This window comes from Eufriesea mexicana, unplaced genomic scaffold (genome assembly GCF_001483705.2).
Source record: "Eufriesea mexicana isolate 0111107269 unplaced genomic scaffold, ASM148370v2 scaffold7569, whole genome shotgun sequence".
Taxonomy (NCBI): domain Eukaryota; kingdom Metazoa; phylum Arthropoda; class Insecta; order Hymenoptera; family Apidae; genus Eufriesea; species Eufriesea mexicana.
This window is the reverse complement of record NW_016915373.1, coordinates 272,551-288,830: the sequence shown is the minus strand read 5'-3', so window position 1 is coordinate 288,830 and position 16,280 is coordinate 272,551.

Genomic DNA, 16,280 nt, shown 5'->3' with positions numbered 1-16,280 from the left:
TATATAAAATAGTCGAAATTATTTTGTATTTATAGATTGCCTAACCACCAATTTCAGAAGATGCAGTGAATGGACTAATCAGAGCCTGTGCTTCTGTAATTCCTGAAAAAATTGATCTTACTTGACCGATGGGTGTCACTTTGAATGTCGAATTAACGAAGCAGTAAGTGTACTTATTGTCCTAACGCTATCTTGAAATTCAATCACCTTTTGGCATATAGGGTCATCTGAAGGTCACAAGCCGAATATGTTCGGTCACATTTTGAGAGCAAATATAAATTGTAATAAAAAGAAATATTTGCTTTTCTGCAAAACATGCCAGTGATCTTGAAAAATTCGAAAAAGATTATCATTACGAAAAACAACTGTGACCTTAAAAAATTTGCAAAAGGTGATTGTCAAAAAATGTCTCCTTTCTTTCGAAACAATTCAGATTATCTTTTAAACACTTTCCAGCATCGTTGAAAACAGAGAAGCTATCGAATAACTCCACAATAATATAAATTCAGTCCATGTATCCTTTGAGAATTTCCAAGATTCTTCGTTCTCCATAAATTGTGCCTTTATCGTGAAATTAAACATCTCTATCCACACCGGTGCATAATGGACGCCACTGAATTCTTAATTTCTCTCGAAATGGAAGACCAATGTAAGCCAAAGGCGGAAACGTCGTTTACCACCTATTTTTATCGCACGAAGAAGCGCGCGTGAAAGAAACGAGTCCATATCGAGGCACGTATCATCCGATCGAATTAACCCGAGGAAGTCTCTGCGGTATTCCGTATGCTACTCGTCTGCTCCTCGTGTTTACACAACGATGAAATTTAATTCTCGGGACCACCGAACTCAGGAACTCGTGTAAACCAATACCCGCGGACTAGCAGCCAGCCACGACGCCTTTAGCGCAAAAACTCTGAAGAAAAACCCAAGTGAAAATCGTTCAACAAATGTCTTCGAGGGCGACTTCAAATCTGACGCGCGTCCAATTCGCTTGACATTTTGACTGACGGAACGAAAGACCGTCTAATAGACTGTTAATTAACTCGATGGGAATCTTAATCGATCGACTGTTAATCTTATTTGGTGAGTAAATCCTTGCAATCCGTCGACTATTTTTCGCCGCCGTGTTAATCTTTAATTACTTCTAGAAATTTCGAAATCTGATGTCTCGTAATGTTACAGCAATGTGGGTTTCTTTGTAATCATTTTCGTAACGTTCCACCAGATATTGGAATATTTATTTCTCACTCTAACATTTACCAGTAAATTACGAGTACACAGAGTACTAAAAATAAGAGTTTAAAGGTTTGAATTTTATGACTTCAGAATCTTCAAAGCAGTTGAACGATTGCGATTAAAAGATTTTTATGTCTACTGCATAGTTGAAACTCTTCTGTTACACGGGAGCTACTTTAAACAATTAAAATCTAGAAGTCGATAATATAGTTTTCTGCTCAAATCTTAGGTAAGGTATTAAGCTATGACAAAAGAATAAGTAACAAGTCACAGTTTATCGAAATAATTTCTAGAATGAAGTTACTAAGAAGAGTGTCAGATACCAGGTACCAGCTAAAGATATCAATCGCAGCCACGAAAAAGAGAATATCCAGAGCAAGAATCTTGTCGATTAATATCTTGAAACCGCAGCATTGTTCCAAGTAATAGCTCAATTCCAACAATAACTCGAAACTTAATCGGAGATTCGAGGTTATCGAATACTTCGAACGTCTCGCGTCCTTCATACTTAAGAGAACAAACTTCGTTGCAGGTTCCTGTTCTAGGCTCTGATGCAGTTGTGTAGATTCCTTGTGTTTGTCTTTATAGCACCCAGCAATTCTGCATCATATCTTCCACGAGCTTGTAATTCGTCCGGGTTTACGCTGCGCCGTTTCCGCGCGTTTTCGTGCAAGAGAATATGACGCGCGCGCGCGTCCGATGCGATCCGCGCATAAAGATAACAAACACGTCGGTGCAGCGTGTCTGCTGTTTCTCAAATCCGCTAAGAGAAAAAGCTAATCTGGTTAGCATTACCACTTTCCGGCGATACCGGACCGGATTTTTCTTATCGGACTTTGCTACAAGGATTCGATAGTTTCAACAATCGAAGAAGTTCGATTAAAAAAAAATAAATCCTCCTCTATCCATCGTGATGCAAAGTCCACTGTCGATTGTGTTGGTTGAACGAAGTTTGAAGGAAGTCCTGATTCTTTTAAACGTGAAGAAGCCATTTTTATACTTGGCAGATGTCGCTTTATAGACCCTTTAACATATCTAGTTTGTCATTGAGTCTCGTTCGTATTTCTTGGATAAAGTTTGGAGGAACTTCAGATTTTTCGATATGTTAAGAAGTCATGTCTGTAATATTTAGTAGACGTAGATTTTCGGGAATTCATTCTACCTGATATCTACTTCCAGAATTTGTTCAACGATCCACCATTCGGTATATCGAATCATCGACCTAGGAATCAGCGGTTTTCCGGTTAAAACGCGAAACCTGCTTCGCGCCGATAGGATTGAATCCTGGCTGGTACGAGGGTGCGAAGTTGAAAAGGGCCCAGGCGGAATTCAAGCGGACAATGCGTACCGGGTGGCAATTTCACGCGACACGTCTCACCATCAGCATATCAATAGGCCAGCGGGATTATCTGGATGTGCAGTGATATTCTGCGGTTGGCTCCACTAGATAGGGTTGCGCAGTTTCACTTGCACGTACACGCTTTGCCTTGCGCTCTGTATCGTCTCTATTGCCCGCAGATTTAGTTGACTGTATCCTCTACCGATTTATGCGCAACTAGCTAGAGTTTGGTATATTGTTTTGTGCTTGCGCTGAGGTTATTAAACAAGTTCGTAGGTAAAGTGAGAATGGTACGTGGGAATATTTGGAATGAGGATGGCGCAAACGGTATCTCGCGCTTTGATTGATATAATTGGAAGAAAAGTAAGGAAAAAGTGGAGACATTTAGAGAAAATACTCATCTTCGCAGAGGGTATCTGTATGTCTTTATTTTTCGATTCAATGTTTCCCCGTTGTAATTGTGAATAGATATAGACAAATCCATTTACAAGGTATATATATACTTCCTATATAGTTCCCAAAAATATTCACAGAATACAATGATGCGATTCTTTATGTTCATTATTTCCTCGTTACATTGAGGGTAACAGGTCTGATTTAGGGGAGTTTACATGACACTGATTTGTGGGGCATAGATGATATCTTAATGTATTGTTAATTAGTTTGATTGATCACAAGTGGATGAAATTCAAACGGCAAGTGGATTTCCAAGATCTTTGCTGAGTATAGATAATGAATTCAATGAACGATGATGGTATTGATGTGATTTGTTTGTAGGATTACATATAGAATTTGATATCGACTTATAATCTGTAAGATTCTTTATCTCAAGTAAAATAGTACCGCTATGTTATTCAAGAGAATCACGACAGGCCCGCGTTATTTTGATTAGAGCTTAGCAACATTATACCACGACCGATTCGCCTGGGATGAAAACAAAACGCCGCAAAAGTCCGACTTTGTCCCCTTCTGTGCTCTCCGTCTCTGCCACGACCGCGAGACGTTTATTTTTCTTGAAAACGTATCAGCCGCATTTCCTTCCTCATTGTCTGCCTTAAGGAAATAAATCTACTGCCAGACTGTCCCGGGCCAGGTCGTTTCCTCTTGTACGCTCACCGCCGAACATTTCCATCTCCCTTTCTATTCGAAGAACGTGCAATCTTTCAACAATTCTCCATTACAATGAGTCAAACTAAAAGCAAATAAGATATAGTCATAAAAATGTATTAATGAACAAAAATTGAGGGAAGAGAGGTCTCAGCTGGAGAACAAGTTATCAAATCAAATTTGTTGCTTTTTTAAACAATGGTAATTCAATTTGTTGTTACATCGCTATCGAGAAAGTTCTTTGGTGTTTGTGAAACACGTTATTCCTTAAGTAACGAGTTACAAAGACCGTGAACCCTCTTAATGTTGATTGTTGAAATTGAACACACCAAAATGATACAGTTTGATAAATTTTAAGAAGATCATGATTAGAACTTAGTTTAAAACGATGTTCAAAATGTAGGAATAGACATGTTACGAGATTAAGGAAAGTTCGATTAACGATTAAAGTATTTTAATGTCTCTTGAAATTGTTGTACCTTATATAGGTATTTATATATCTAAAAATTGCATACATTGCAACATTCTTAAGAAACACTCAAAATCATGGAGCGTGTTATACTGTATCTCATTGAAAATATCTTTCACTGCCTACTTAAACGAACCATCATCGAACATCGTTACTACCTCGAAGATTGACCCAATTTCTCTAACACTTTCCATACTAAACATTGGAAGATCTTAAAAATCGACCTCAAACTCCAGTTCCCTTATAATCATCGCGCCGGAGTCTATTTTGTGACCCAAGCTAAAGGAAGAGAACGAAAAGGGAACAGGATGTTCAAAGCCCAAGAAAAGCACCAGTAGCTCCGCCATAGCTCCGCGTTTCCGCGCAGAGAGAAACTCATGGATACCTCTACACCTTTGGATACCGCATGACGTTTCAGAAAAGTGGCATTGGGCACGAATAACCTAATGATAGCGTGGCAACGTTGAAGATAATAGCCATAGAGAGGAGTAAACGGCGAAAGCACCGGTTTCCTCATGGCCGGGTAACGCGGCTAATTCCGACTGTTTGGTTAGCAAGCATTTAAGGTTTGTCTTGGCTGTTGCTTCGTGTCTTTTAGACAGCCGATCTGTGTTCCGACCAAACGAAACGGAAGCTAAACGCTCCTGACGAGGTGACGAGCCGACGACTTCGTCGTTCGACGTTCTGTGGCACACTCTAGTTCCGTCTGACCGATCATCTGGTTGAATTCCCGGTGATCCACATCCGATTTCTACTTGCTATCATTCGTTGCACAATTACAGCCCCTTCTTAACACCTTCCATACGAAATCTTCGTCGATAATGTTCAACTTATCCCTTGAGAAAATGTAATTGTTGATCGACGATATCCTGCACGATTGAATGATTCCCGTATTGCTAATAGATTGAGAAAATTAGTCCATTTTGAGATTAGCCCTCGGAGTTAAAATACATACATATTTACTCTGTAAGTTATCTTACCTGATTTATTTTACCTAACGTGGTAATTATTTACTGATATACGTAAGCAACCTAGGGAACCTGAAAATAATTATTAATTAATTTTCATCACATAGAATATCCAAATATAAAGTATTTTTGTTGAATAATATTAAAGCATAAAATGTAAAGTATGAAATATTAGTAAAATATTGAATATTAAGTAAATTTATATATTCTAACCTAAATCTAATTGCACGATATCAGTTGAGGAATAGGGACCATAGAATTGTCAATTTATAATATCGATCTCTTAGCATATTTCATAGTAACGTGTACTAGTCTTTGATGTTTTATCAAGATCTTCCTATTTTAGCATACGTGGAATATCTTGTTTCGTTTCGTATCTACAAAGACGCGCGGTACCTGAACACTAAGTAGGCACATAGGTAACGGGTCACATATGTAACCACGTGTACACGAGACAACCGCAACCCTCCGCGATGCACAAAAGATTTAGAGAAGTTGCGGCTGAACAAACACCGTCGGCATAAGCGCACGTTCCTCCCTTCAGCTTTTCCTGACCGAGGCACCCGTAAATGCTTGTGCCTCTGTCTGCGTACTCGTCCCTGATAAGGCTTTCCTTAACAGTTCCCTTTTCTCCGATACCTTTCCATTTATTTGTCTCGCGATTATTTTTGGAAGTAATTGTCACGATGATCGATACAAATGCGTATTCCTTGAAGTTCAATCTGCTTGTATGACGAATAAGGAATTATTGTTCCTTCCATTTGGTTAACCTTTACGGTTTCTATTCGTCTCGCTTCTATTTTCTTTCCTCCTTCCTATTTTCTTTCGTGTTCATATTTACATTAACATATTCTTTTTTTGCGAAAGTGAATGATTTATGGGAAGATAATTGATGCAGTATACAGAGAGTACCTTTTTAAGTAAAACATTTGTACAATACAAAAGGTAGAGCGATTTTTTACGAAAAATCAGAGTAATCTTTTTTACTAGAAAAAGAAAATTTTATGGGAAAAAGCAAAGTAACGTTTTAATAAAACTGTCATTTCTTTTCTTATTAACAAAGCAGAAAATTGTTTTATCACCATTTTATGTTTTTACTGGAGTTAAGATGACATTTGTTAATATTTTTTATAATATATGTTTCTTGTTTTTACGACATATTTTGATTACAGATTTTTTATTGTACATTTCAGACTTTGGCGTAGTTTGTTTATATTGGGTGGTTAAATATTGTTTTCTTACTTTTTTTAGCCGATATAATAGGGTTTTTATTATGTAGACATAACACAGTACCGCTTTGTACTAAGCTGCATGCAGTATTATAATAAGGAAAGTTACAGTATTATACAAAATTCGGAAGAATAATAAAATGCTTCAATGGCAGAATATTCATCTATTCTGATAATTGGAGTTCGGATAACAGAGGTTCTACGATATTTTGAAATGAGTTCGCGAAATAGAAAAACACGAATATCATTTTTACGATGGAATCACGAGGTTCTTATTATTAAAAAATTTGCAGGATTCGTTGGCATGCGTATGCGAAAAATTTGTTCCCCTATTTTTTCCATATTATTTTTCACAATTGTTAAATGTTTAAGGAGCATGAAATACAAATTCCAAAAGCTCAAAATTCAAAAACTACAATTTTAACAATTTACATTCAAACCACTCTGTGAAAGTACATTATAAAATAAAATTTTGAATTACCCTAATAGAGTTTCTTTATTTTCTCGATCTTCGTGCACTCCATAGTCATTCAAAGATACTCACAGTTTTATAAAATCTTCCGAAAAATCGAATATCATGCTGTAAAGCTTAATTTCAATTCTAATTTTCTATATCGATTTTATACTTTTCCATGAACATCCATCACGTTACATTCTCGCATTTCATAACTAAAAGTCGTCGTTCCTTCAACTTCGATTCTCCATTCGCAATGGTATCTACCATTCCGCCATCGTTCTAAAATAATCTTTCAGTGCCCGTCTCGAAGTCGATGATCCTATAAAACGAATTCTGTGTCGCGAGATTCGAATAATCGTTTGCACGAGTCCAGCCAGCCAGCTCGGCGCGGCAGCCGGTAGAGATAATGGCGTCGAGCTGAAAATGCGACGCATGGAAACGATGCCTGTTGTTATTTTATGGGGGCGGAATACTGGCCCGGCGGGGGGACCTCTCGTTAAACCGATTTGCACATCGGATGCACTCTCGATTCCTCGAACAGCGGACAATTTCACAGGGCTCTATTTACGCTGCTGCTACTGCCGCTGCTTCTACCAGCGTCGCTCTGCCTACCCCAACTCGTTTACGTATTTTCCTCTTCCCCGTAAATACATTTGCGTTGATCTGCTTTCTGCTTCGCACGACTTCACGATTTTCTTTTTCTTTTTTGCCTTTTTGGTCTCCAAGGAAGGAGAAATGCAATAAGTGCATCTTTCAGTGGTCAAACTCTGTAAGAATAAAAATACGTGTAAATTTTTAGGATTCCTTAAAATTTCAGTGAACTTAAACTTTTAACAGTTCAATTTTTGTCTCATTCCATGCTGAAATATATCAATAATATCCCATTGTTTTGTCTAGTAGTAATTAAAGGAATAATGGAATGTTACCTTTTAAAGAAATTTATAAATCCTCGAATCGAGGAACTTTTCGAGTCTAGTCAACTTATGCGACAAATTAAAAAGAGTGTCAACACATTGCAATATATGTGTGTTATAGCAATAAAATTTTATTTAAGTAAGTACTTGACGAAAAATTTCCAACTTGAAATTTTGCTTGAGGATGTTTTCAAATAATCTTCACGTCCAGTTGAAAGGCTTTCCTGCAATTTAGAAGTTATTTAATTTTGTTAGCTATATTTATTGCAATCATTTGAATAACGAAAGACATTTAATTCATGGAACGTTGAAATTTACGCGATACGTGTGCGTTGTGTCGTGGTTGCGAAGAGAAGAGCAATTCATTCGCTCGTCTAGGTTGAGTGCTCGCTGCGAGGTTTCCCTTTCGTACTGACAAGATGCAGCTTGCATTCGGACGTCACGTCACCGTCGTCGACCATTAAATCGTTTTCTTCGTCGCACCGTCTTCCAGATCTCGGAATCAATTTACTTTTCACAGTCACTATTGTAAACTTAATATCGTGTGAAGGAAAGTGTCGCATTCCATACTAGTTAGATTTATTTTGTCCTAATGAACTATAATACTTACATATAATTAACTCAGACTGCTATTACTCTTTGTTTTCACACCATTCTCTTGAATCTAGTCGAAAGAATTTATGTAAGGGACAAGAAGGTTGGAACTCAGTCGGTAAATTGGAATACTGCGATAAAAATAATGTCAGGTGCCATCTATTGCATAACAGCCTAATTATATACAATTAAGCATACAAGTTAAGCATGTAAACATGCTGGTTATATCCAAAAGTTTTTTTTAATTTATTTGAATATTATCAATTAGTTTGGAATTTTGGTCATATTTACATCATAATAACAGTAAATTTAGTGATATTTTCTAATTAGTTATAAATCCAGAGGCAAATATATGAGATACGAAAACGGAGTGAATTAAGGTTAGATTCAGTTATTTATTTAAGTTATTTATTTCACTAATTTTTTAAAAGATCGAAAGCTATTATTATTACCACGATTAAATTAATAAATTATCAATATTAAAGTAGCTAATATTCCTTTCATCTTGTATTTTCATTTTAATCCCATATATCTTAAATCAATCGTGTCACTTGTCATCCAGTCTCTTGATTAATTCAGTGTCCCAAATTTGCAATAAAAGAAATCGTAACAGCTTATTTTGATGTAATCGATCAAAGTAGCTACATGGATTAAGGGGCGCGATGAAGGATGTGCACGAGGCTAATCCGTAGAACATCGAACGGGAATCCCTCGGCTGTAAAATATCTCGTCCATTACCGCAATTTTGCTGCGGTTCTAACCGCTCATATACATATCGAGCCATGTCAGCCGAAACATACCGAAGTCGTAAAGCTCCCGGTTGCACGCGGATGGACGGAAAAGAATCCCAGTGCCTAATTCGAGATGTTTATCCAAGCGGTGTTTCGGACCCTCTTAATTCATACGCGGTGCTGTTGTTGCAGCTTAGCCAGCGCCAAATTTATTAAAATCGTTAACCGACGCCGTCGTTTACCGCGGGCGGAGCCACGTTATTATTACGTCGCTGATACGAACGAAGCAACTCTTCACGAGCTCTTTTTCTTTACCATTTCGTGCTAGAATGTACAAGAGATCGCTAGTAAATGGTCTCTGACGTTCCTTGGGTCATGTGCGTTAATTCTTGATATTAATTGCAGATTTTACGGAACCATGAAACTTCGAAATCGAACCAACTGGAAAATGAAAAATTGTCTGTTCTTTTATGAGGCTCCACAGATCTACGATATAAATTTAGGTTAGGTTAATGAATGTTTTGTAGAAATATTTATATTCGAAATGAAGTACATAAGAAAGTTAACACCAATCTTTGATTTTATTCTGCAGCTCTTGCAGACCTCCATAAAATTGTAATAAACGAACGATGGAAGGAAAAGCATGCGAAACCAAAAGGTGGAGGACCACCATGGTGGAAATTCGATTGAATGAGCCCTATCCTTTCTAGAGCATGACAATGCGTAGAAAATGTTGGACGAATTGGCGAGTATCGACCATTCTGGTGATCCGGCAGAAATGTTTACGTGGATTGCATGCGTCCTATTCAGTCTTATCCGACTGAAAAGGATCGAAATCTTGGCTAGATCCCATACTATTATGTTTGAACGTCAGCCTACGATTTTTTGGTCATTTCATCATTCTTGCACAATAGAACTCGTGTCTTCATCTTTTGGATTTACTATCGAGACATCTGTACTAAATCGTATACATTTTTTCCACTGAAATTGAACTTGGTATTTTTTAAATCAAAAACAATATATTATAGTTATTAATTTTGAAATATTGGAAATCTCTCCTTAAAATATCGTGGATAGAAATTTTGGAATGATAGTATTTCTCAGAACAGAGAATTAAGGGATACATCAATATTTTATAATTTCCGTTAATTTTCTTCTTTCTTAAATATATAAATCAATAGTTTATTCTTTCCTAAAATTTTCAAATTTTATTGAATAATTGAAAGTGTTTAAAACTTATTATTATCTGTGTGAAAAAAACATTAGAAAGAAGAAAAAAGATTTTTCATAGATAAGGGCATAAATCTCGCATTTGTAGGCTAAATCATACACAAAAGAAATTCCTCGCTCGGATTTGCTATTCGATATTTGCTATACTCCGTGATGTAGTTGTACAAACAGGTCATTAGATTTCGATGAACTCAAAATAGCATCAATAATTCCATATGTAATAAAGGCAGATCGATGGGAATATTGATAATCTTATTTCATTTTGTCCATGATACTTGGCAATATTAAAACAATTTATAGTCTAAATTCTTCACATTGCAATCTTAATTTTAGAGAAGCTCCTTCATTTGAAAAATAAAGGAACAAAAACTTTTTCAATCTTTCAAGGTAATTTAGCATTTAATAGCTACCTTAGTTACGTTAACTTTCCAAAAAATTTCAATGGCCTAATTTAATCTAAACAACTGCATTTATAATTATATCTTAATATGTAAATCAAAGTTGTAAGTGCCTAAAGTTAACGCATCAAGCTGGAACCATCGAAAGTGGTCAATCGTTCTACTCAAAGAATTCTTTTTCTACTCAGGCCAACAGGTGCAATCGCCTTCACCCGCGGATATTATTTCTGTCAACGTTGCCCGTGTTTATCCGCATACATATTTGACGAACTCCTCTCGTGCAGGTCCAACGTCTAGGTCGGCAGCGGCGGGAGCGTGTTACCTGAAGAAGCAATCTCTGTCGCATGAAATAACATTTAGGCTGGACTGCCTGGTCCACTGCATCCGCGTCTGTCTGCAGGTATACCTGCACACTGTATTACGCCGATTTCTGTGGGAGAGTGGTTTGAGCTTAGAATGATTCTCTGTTACAATGTGATCGGTTAGTATGGTGTATGTTTCTTAATCGTTGCTCTTACTTGTTATTTTATGTGATGTATTTATCTTTGGACTACATTGTGTAACGCATATTATTATTACAAAAAGTATTTGCATGTATGTGTTAGTGAAATGTTCTTCAATTAAGTACTTATTGTATTTCACTACAGTATATTTTCGTACTGTATAAAGTAATTAATTTTGGTTAACGAAACAGTTAATATATCTGAATTGAATTAATCAGTAGGTGTACGTCAAAATAAATGCAGCGGTATATAAATATTTATAGTATCCAGCGTATTTGCGGGTGATGATAAATATAAAATTATAAATATCGCAAAAATAACTATAAGAATTGACGTAATGAATTTATTATATATTAATAACTGGAATAATATGCAAATTAAACAAATAGAACATTTTTTTGTGAAATCAGGTTAGATTCCTGTGTGACACTTTTATATGTCTTTGCCATCTGGTTGCCTGTGCCTCTACACTTTGCATAAGTGGCTTTTCAGGAGGGTTAATTTTCTCAGAAGCACACCGGTCACCCATTACTAAACTATTAAATCCTCATCAATGTAGTAAAACCTTGTGGATGACACCTTAAGAGTACGAAGTACTGGTTCTGTATCTACTCCTATTTGATATAGTCTGATTCCAGGTACCTATTTCTTCTAGCGTTTACAGAATAATTGTACCTACTCAAACTTTGTAAAATATTATTTTAGGACTTTAACCGCATATTTGGTACACCAGGAGTTTTGACAATTTTTCACTCAGTTTAAATACGATATTCAGATCTTCTTTATAATTATTTCTTACGTAAGATACATATTTATTATTATACATTAAATATATTAGCAATATTTAATGAATTTCCGTTTACGTGGGGGCGAACAGGGTTTCCTCTCCTTTCTTTAGGAAAGACAGCATCACAGTTTTGTCGAGAGGAGGAGGAGGCAAAGGATACGAGAGTGTGAAAAATAATTTCCTGCTGCTGATATGTGGCGGATCGGACGAGGAGAAAAGTCCTGGCCGGGGGATATCAAAATATTATTCGAGGGTTACCTAGGGTAGCTCCGCATTCTCGAGCCATATAGAAGCCCTGCTGAAGCTAAAGTGGATGGTTATTGCCCTCAACCTGACCGCACAGACTGGCACACTCATCTACCTCATGGCGGTACACGAATTTTGATATTTACCACTGATTAATCTACCATGTGAATTTTGTTGTCCTGTCTTGCTCAATTTTTGTCATGTATTTACTAAAGTGTATTAAAAGTGACAATAATTTCTTATTGTATTATGGAATTAACACTAACAATACATTCCTTTAAAAATTAACTAGTCCTACCAAATCAAAAGTATTTTTATAAAATTAACTTTGGTTGCAAATTATGGACACAGGATGAAGTATACAGAACATGACGAGTGATTATGATCATCGAACTTGAATGTGAAATACATCTATGCATATCAGGAAGCATACGATCTTGTTCAAAGAAACAGATGGTGAAGTGAAATTTCTTAAAGAACTCCTGAATAGTCTCACCTACAAAAAAGTTAGTTAATTATTTGTTCTTAAATTAATTACTTTTTTTTACTCAGATTTTCGATCAATTTGCATATTTATTTCACTCCTATTTGTACGAATAAAATCTTTTATGAATCCTAATATTAATATTTCCTATATTTTTATATTTTCCAATGAAATATACATACAAAATTCGTTCATAGATTCCAGAGTCGCTAAGAATCTATGTTCAAGGGTGTGTGCGCGCGCGCACGTGTCTGCGCCTAGATGGGAAGCATTGCACTCTTACACATGCGCGCAAGTACAGTAAGTACTTACAATTAGTACGGGGAACGCAGCCCCAAGCTGTGAGAGACTCGGTCGATATGTGGTCACAATGAAGGGTGTGGCGTTCGAGGACCAAAAGCACTCTCCTGTCCGCTTTATCCTACCATTGGCTGTTGCCAGGTGTCGAGAATGGCGGACTTTCTCGCGTCAGCCCTCCGGCTGCTCTTAACAACACTTCAAGATTCTTTGCGACCACCACCAAAGATTTTACGTTAATTGCGATATGGGGAGAATTTTCTGATTTACAATCGACACGCGGCTAGTGCTATTCCTTGAGCTTTGTAGCGATAAAGAATTATAGTTTTATGATAAGTCATTAGTATTTACTCGTTTACTCCAGATTGTAATATAAGATAATTTTATGTTTAATTCCATAGCTCAGTAAGTAGTTATATGGGGTATAGAGTAGTCACTGTAATTTAGTAGTTTTTAGTAATAGTATGTATAATAGAGTAGAGTGTAATAAAATTGTATTATAGCAGTCATGGTAGAATTTTGTATATCTAGTAAGAAAAAAGAAATTTGTCGATTGAAAATATCGATTAAGTAAGACATTTTATATAATACTTACAAGTTAAACTGCGGTTCTTAAAAATAATTTTACTTATATTTGAATATTTGCATTAATAATACAAAATTCAACGGTAGCAACAATATGGGGAAAAGTTACTTAATGCATATAGCTAAATCGTACTTGGTTATTTTCTTTCTGATTATTATAATATAATTATTAAAAATATTAAACCGATCATTTTTAAACAAAAAATTTGTTATATTTATTAAAATTTTATCCAAACTTTTTTCTAACTATTAGATATTATAAGAGCAATTAAATATAAAATGTTAAATAGTATGAGTATTATTTACGAAATTTCTTAAATTAATAGAAACATGTTATTTTCTAGTTACTATATATTCCATAAAGATTTATTATTACTATAATGCACTATAACATATATACCAGCAATTATTTCTTAAAATTTGCTATTTTTATACAAAACATGTGTTTAAAAATTGATATAAAAATTTCTATAGTGACATACAACAAATAAATTTGTTTTCGAAAAATTGTTCAGTATGTAACAAATATGAGTATCTTCAACGTCAAGCTTTAATTTTTAATGTTAATTAATGCATAGATTAGTATACAATAGAAACTACAACGTAAAATATATTAAATAATTCGATTTTGACAACTCTACCCTATAGTGTCTTTAAGTTCTTCGAGTTCTCTTAACTCCTTCCGAATGATTCATTTACACTTTTAAATTTTTGACGATGTGTTACGCTTTTCAGGCAGCCCATAAATTCGCTCCAAAAAACGAACTTTCCAACAGACCAACGATTCGACCAGAAAATGACGTATTCGAGATTCTTAGTGGGCGCCACTTTAATGGAGACACGTGTCCCGGGTATTTCAGATCCTCAGTACACCATGTCGTGATGATGAACAAAATGATGACGTTCGAGGAAGATTGATGAGGTGTGTTTACCACCAACTAATTCCTTTCTGCTGCCGGCTTACATCTAGCTAACTAACTTTTGCTCCCGGCGGAACGAGAATCCCGTGATGCGTTCCAAACTTGCGTCGACAAATTGTTCGAATTCCACCGGTGGATGATTGAATATCGGATCGAGAACATGACAGGAAATGCATCAATTAGTGTGAATCTAAAAGAAAGAGGTATTATTAAATATATTACTAATCCTGTTAAATATACCTTTTTAATGAAAAGTTTACACCTTCTCATTACATAATCTCCATTTCGTGATATTTAATAACACGCGTGTTAAAAATAATGTTTTCTTCATAGAAACCTCCTACTTCTTCTCTTTCCATGATGTCACGTTTCATTGCATTCGAGGAACTTATGTTGGCCCTAATGTTCCCGATATATGACGTTCCATTGGAACTTCCGCTCACGTCAAAGGAAGAGGTATCACGCATACATTGATCCATGGTGATTTCGCGAAACAGACCGATACTGACAATCTTCGGTAGTTGTTCACCGGAGGTGGTTAACGAAGCATCACCCTGGATTAGGCTTGCGTTAAGCCACAAAACCAGCCTCTTCTCGGGGTTCTGCGTACGATGAAGAAACTGAGGTTATTCTTGGTTGAACAAACACTGGAATGGGTCGCGTGCGCCTCCCACATATTTATAGATTTTATCTCTCTTTGACTTCGCCGAGGCGAGTAGGCGTTCGTGTACTCGCGTGCACCACGAAGGGGAGGAAGAAGAAGAAGAGAAGAATTCGAGAGGTAAGGGAGAAGAAGAACGCCGCGAAAACAGGGAGAAAATCTGTGTGGAATGTCGGTAAAAAGAAGGAAAACATCGGTCAAAACGACAAGAGAGAAGAATTCAGAAGTTTGTACGGACCAGAGATAATGGAATTGCCCCTGTTCCGACTTGGTTAAAGAAATTTTCTCTAAGAAACATTCTAGAAATTATTATATAGGTAGAACTTTGTCCATTTCTTTAAAAAGACATCAAAATGTCCAAGTGGTTCTTATTTTTCATTCGTCTCTTTTTCCAACAATTTTCACAATGCGAAGATAAATAAGCATTGAGAACTGAAGAGAGGCGGTGAACAGTTTTCACTATGAATGAAGAGGAAGGGGGTCGCGAACTGCAGAAATGAGATGAATGACTATTGAATCAACCGATTGTTCGACCGTTTCGCACTGTTATTTTTATAATTCACTGTATTCTCAATCCTCCTGTAGTAGCTCTCGTAGCAGAACGTGGTGTTGTTTTTATTGGCCGCATTTAGGAAATAGAATAGCAGAGGACAGCGAACAGGGAAGGAATTGAGCGAGAAAAAGGCGGTCGCAACTCTAAAAGAGGGGAGAATCGGTGGGAACAAGGTGTTGTTTCATCCCTCCTGGCAGAGCCATCTATTCTATCCATCAGCACCTACATTCTAGTGCCTAAACCGAACTGGAGCTAGGATAGGACGGGTTCTAGGGGAGGAAGGATACGATTGCAGGGGATCAGAGAGGAAGCAAGAGGACCAAACGTAGTGGAGAGGGGGCGAGAAATGAGAAGGCGCGCGCCACTACCAAGGTTGACAATACCACAATCATCCAATGTTATTTCAATACGAATTCCACCTCCCCGCCACGTACCACCCTTCTTATTTCGCTTTTCCTTCTCTCTTGTTTTCCCACTGCTTCTCTTTTTCGTGTCAGCCCTTCTTCTTCCCTATTCTTTTTTACTACCTTTTCTTATTCTTTCTCTATTTCTACTCTGCTATTTTCAGCAGG